This window comes from Stegostoma tigrinum, chromosome 5 (genome assembly GCF_030684315.1).
Source record: "Stegostoma tigrinum isolate sSteTig4 chromosome 5, sSteTig4.hap1, whole genome shotgun sequence".
Lineage (NCBI taxonomy): Eukaryota > Metazoa > Chordata > Chondrichthyes > Orectolobiformes > Stegostomatidae > Stegostoma > Stegostoma tigrinum.
In genome coordinates, this window is record NC_081358.1 from 110844456 (window position 1) to 110850251 (window position 5796).

A 5796-nucleotide genomic window follows, 5' to 3' on the forward strand; every position below is an offset into this window, starting at 1 on the left:
GCTGTCAGCTGCACCTATTTTAAAGCTATTGGCCTTAAATGAACAGAAGTTTGCAGTCAGAATTGAAGTTATACCAAGTGTTTCGGAATGTTAGATTTGCTGAGTGTGTTAATTTACATGACCAGAATTTTAGATCTAGTGACTATATGAGCTCTTACTATTTTAACATAGGTGGCTTTCTCATACAGTTGCTTAATTAGGTATCTTAGTTGACAAGCTCAAGTTAGTATGGAGACTGTAGATTTACAGATGAAAGTTCTGTGACTTCCAGAAGTTCCCAGAAATACTTGTTTAATAAATATATTTATTCCTGTTTGAATTGTCTGGAATCAAATGATTTCCTTTACATAAACATGTTTTAAAACATTAAGAAAAAAAATTCATAGCCATAGTATTGATGGTCAATCCTACCCTGTGCTAAAAGTGGTGCATTAAATTTAGCCTTGTTCTTGAGCCCAAAGTATTACACAAGAAAGTTTAAGCACTGTGCTCATCGGCTTTCCAAAACAGCATTTATACCGAACGTGCATTTAAAATGTGCATTAAAATTATTTATTATTCATGCAGCTATTTGGTATTGTTTAAAAAAATGTCAACAGTAAAATCCTAAAGGAAAATGTTAATCTTTCAGTGAATAGAATTAGCAATACTACTAGTTTGAGCTGGGTGTCAGTTATTTTTATTAAATAGTGGCAATGTATTGATCTAATTTTATTTGTGGGAAGGGAAGACAGGAAAAAAGCTGGGTTGTAATATTCAAGTAGTTTTGAGGTTCATTCACGTAAATTGTGTTCTGCCAGTGAGTGCTTTTAAAGGGCGTGATCAGTTTCAACATCTCCATTGTTGCAGTTGGAGAAGTAAACAGTACTAAGCATGACTGCCCTCTGCAGTCTTTTGAATTTTGTTTTGGATTTTTTAAAAATAATATGTAATGAAGTTGTGACACCAATATACAAACGCCAACCCTCCTTGAAAGAGATTACACATCAACCTAAGAGAAAATGAGATACATGTACAGTTAGCTGATAAATTGTTTCTTTATGTAAACATTTGAAATGTATTAATAGCATGTTATTGCATAGTTATATTCAATAACCCTAGAACCTAATTATTTTTAATTTCTGGATGATAGTACAAATGCTCTGCTATTGTGATGTTTTTGAAGTCCCACAGGCTGCACTGCACAGAACACTATAGACAAATTTCCTCTCCAATTTTTTTTTGTATTTATGGGAAAGGTTAACCCTTCTACTCCAAACAGAAACTGACCAATTTAAAGATAGATCTGAACTTGTTCAGTGGATCTTGGATGGATTTCAGAGTGGATGAGAATTGAGGTCCATACCCTTTAAAGGATTTTGTTTTTTGCAAACTATGGGTTGTTTTATGACAGCCACCATGTTTTTTTTCAATGAACATTTTTTCTGGACCTTCAAAAAAATGACTAGTCAGCATTTCAATTCACATCCAGCTGGGAAAATTTCAAAAGGGCTATTGTTTTCAAAAATGTATGTTATTTTTTAATTCTGTAAATTTCAATCATGTACCAAGAACTTTATACTCTGTATTAAAGTTTTGTATCTAGTTCACTTCATTTGGTTTTTCTTTCTTGCTTCAAAAATCTATTCATTTTATAATGGATTGTTATGACCTAGGGTAGACGTTTAGGAGCATCTGTGGTTAGTCTGTAAGAATTTTATCTCTTAAAAATCTTACCTTAAGTTGTGAGAGATTTGCCTGGCTGAAGGTCTGTGACCGGTGATGTTCCTCAAGGATCAGTGTGGGGACTTCTGAATATTGAATAATTTGGATGAAAACACAGGTGGTCTGATTTAGTAAATTTGCAGGCACTACAGTTGGTAGAGTTATGGATAGTGAAGAAGGATATCAAAAGATACAGCATGATGCAGATCATTTGGAAAGTTGTACAGAGAAATGACAGATGGAATTTATCGAGATAAGCATGAGGTGATGCATTTTGGGAGGTCAGTGCAAGACGAAAGTAGACAATAATGGCAGGACTCTTGGGAGCATTGATATACTGAGGGATCTCGGGGTGTAAGCCCATCGCTGCCTGAACGGTGGCCACACTGGTTAAGATGGTAGAGGAGGCGCATGGCATGCTTGCCTTCATTGGTAAGCATGTTGAGTACAAAAGTTGGCAAGACATGTTGCAGTTGTTTAAAACTTCAGTTAGACCAAATTAGGAATACTGTGTGCGCTTCTGGTTGCCACGGTATGGGAATGATGAGAGGTTTTGGAGAAGAGGTTTACCAGGATGTTGCTGGAATTAGAAGGTTTTACCTTCTGGACAAACTTAGATTGTTTTTTTTACTTCAGAGGCAGAGGGTGACCTGATAATTTTACATGAAAGGCATGATACAGATGGATAGTCAGTCTTTTACCCAGTGTGGAAATGTCAAATACTAGGGTTTGTGGAGAGAGAGGGAAAGTTTAAAGGAGAAAGGAAACACTGCTTAAAAACAGATCCTTCGCTCTAACTCATCTGCACAGACCAGATATCCCAATCTGACCTAGTCCTATTTGGCCTGTTATCCCTATTTAATCCTTCCTATTCACATACCCATCCATGTTGTAATTGTATCCCCCTCCACCACTTCATCTGGCAGCTCATGCTATAAGTGCACCACCCTCAGGTCCTTTTTTAAATCTTTGCCCTCTCACCTTAAACCTATGCCCCCTAGTTTTGGACTCCCCCACCCAAGGAAAAAGATGTTGGTTAATTACCCTACCCGTGACCATCAAGCTTTTATAAACCTCTACACTGTCACCCCTCAGTCTATGACATCTTGGGGAAAATAGCCTCAGCCTTCTTGCTGTAACTCAAACCTTCCAGTCTCAACAACATCACTAAGTCTTTTCCACGCCCTCTTAGTCAGTGGTAGGAGCTGATGCAATAGCAATATTTAAATTTAGACAGAAACATGAGCAGGCAGGGAATGGAGGGTTATGGACAATGTGTAGACAGGTGGGATTAGTTTAGAATGGCATCTTGGTTAGTGCAGACATGGTGGGCCAAAGGGCCTGGTCTTACGATGTACTGTTCTATGTTCAATTCACTCCATGATATCAAAAAAGGGATTGGATGAAGCAAAGGCCCTGATAACATTGTAGTAATAATTTTAATGTCTTGGCTCCACAACCTACCATGCCCCCGCCAAGCTCTTCCAGTGCAGCTACAACACTGGACACTGGCAAAATACAAATGTAACCTGTCCAATTACAGCAGCATCGGTCTATTCTCAATCAGGGCTAACATGGAAGTTGTCACTAATAGTGTCTCCAAGCAACACTTGCTTTATAATAGCCTGCTCACTGCTTAGTTTGAGTTCCATCAGGGTCACTCAAACCAAGACCTCATTATAGACATCCTGATGTCTATAATGGGAAATGACGTCAAGGAGTTAAATATGTGATTCAAAGATTGATATGGATGAAGTGGGTTTCAGTTCATGAGTTCTGCACCACTACTGGGATAGGATGGTGCTATTATGGTGAGTTTCAATGTCCAAAAGGCCATAAGATGTAGGTGCACATTTAGGCCACTCAGTCCATTCAAACCACTCCATTATTCAATCATGGCTGACATGTTTCTTAACCCCATTTTCTGGCCTTGTTGCAACTTTTGATCCCCTTACCAATCAAGAATCAATCTAGCTCTTGCTTAAGTGTAGTCAATGAATTGTGCCCCCCTCCCCAAGCCTTCTGTGGCAACGAGTTCCACGAATTCACCACCCTCTGGCTTAAGAAATTCCTCCCCATCTATGCTCTAAAGAGGCTAGGTCTTCAGGTCCTCTGTCTCCTACTGACGAAAACATCATCTCCACTTTCCACGCTATCCAGGCCTCAGTATTCCCTCATCCTTCTAAACTCCTTTGAGTACATGTCCTAAGTCCTTAACCATGCCCTTCATCCCCAGGATCATTCTTGTAAACCTAGGGATCCCTCCAATGCCAGCACATCCATCATTAGATACAGGCCCAAAACTGCTCTCAATATTCCAAAGATGATCAAGCCAGAGCTTAATACAGCCTCAGCAGTACATCTCTGCTCTTGTAGAAGCTGACATTGTAGTTTAACTGCCAATAGAACCTGTATGTTGACCTTAAGAAAATCCTGAAAAAGGACTCCCAAATCCCAGATAATAAAGTGTGAAGCTGGATGAACACAGCAGGCCAAGCAGCATCTCAGGAGCACAAAAGCTGACATTTTGGGCCTAGACCTTTCTTCAGAGAGGGGGATGGGGTGAGGGTTCTGGAATAAATAGGGGGATGTGGACCGAAGATGGAGAGGAGAGTATAGGTGGGGAGGTAGGGAGGGGATAGGTCAGTCCAGGGAAGACGGACAGGTCAAGGAGGTGGGATGAGGTTACTCGGTAGGAAATGGAGGTGTGGCTTGAGGTGGGAAGGAAGGGATGGGTGAGAGGAAGGACAGGTTAGGGAGGCAGAGACAGGCTGGGCTGGTCCCAAATCCCTTTGTGTTTCAGATTTGCAATGCCTTCCCCCATTTAGGACAAATAGATGCATGCACTATTTTCTAACAAAATGCATAACCCCTCACTTTCTCACGTTGTATTCTAGCCACCACTCAACCTGCCCAAGCCCTGTAGCCATCTCATTTCTGCCTGTCCCTTCACCTTTCTTTGTGTCAACTGCAAATGTAGTAACAATTTCTTCTGTTCCTTTATCCAGATCATTAATATATAATATGAACAATTATGGTCCCAACACTGACCCTGCGGAGCTCCACATGTCACTGGCTTGCATCTTTGAAGACCAGTCTGTGCTTGCACATTAAGGATATAGACAATCAGAAGTCAATGGAATGGGAGGAGGAAAATGTAGTAAAAAGGCAAAACTAATACTTATTTATTTGAATACACTTAGTGTGTGGAGCATAATAAATGAATTAATACCACAAATACAGGTTATAAATGTAGAGACATGCTTACAAGGAAATCAAAGGTAGGAACTGAATTTTCAGAAGTATGTGACTTTTTTTTTGTAAGAATAGCCAGACAGGAAAGACTGGTAGGGTAGCATTATTAGTACAAGATGGGATAATTAGAATAGCAAGAAATGATCTTGAGTCTGAAGATGTAGTTGAGATTGTAGATGTGCTTGTTGAGCCGGTGTGTTTGGTTGTAAATATTTTGTCGCTCTGCTAGGTAATATCGTCAGTGTACTTCAGGTGAAGTGATGGAGTTCTGTCCTGCTTGTTATTCTATGTGCCTTGTTTTGCTGGGGTGGGTAGTATTACTTCTGGGTTTTTTTTTCACAGCGATTTATATATCAGGTCTAATTCAATGTGTTTGTTAATGGAGTTCCAGTGGGAATACCAGGCCTCCAGGAATTGCCTGGTATGCCTCTGTTTGGGTTGTGTGATTGTGGATGTGTTCATAGGCTGTTTCCAAGATTCCTACAAGATGTCTCAGACCCCTAGCTACCAGAGTAGCCCACAAACCAACAACCACCCTATGACAGCTACTGATGAATATAAAGGACTCTATGCCCAAAACCAGTGTAATATATAAAATACCATGCAAAGACTGAAAGAAACACTAAATAAGCCAAACTGGAAGAAAATTGACAATACGGATACTTGAATGCCAACTAACCACCAAGAGACATGACCAATTCCCACTTGTCTCATTACACACGGACAACAAGGGACACAAAGTTGACTGGGACAACACATCCATAATCACTCATGCCAAATAGAGGCAAGCTAGGGAATTCCTGGAGACCTAGTATTCCAACCAGAACTCCATCAACA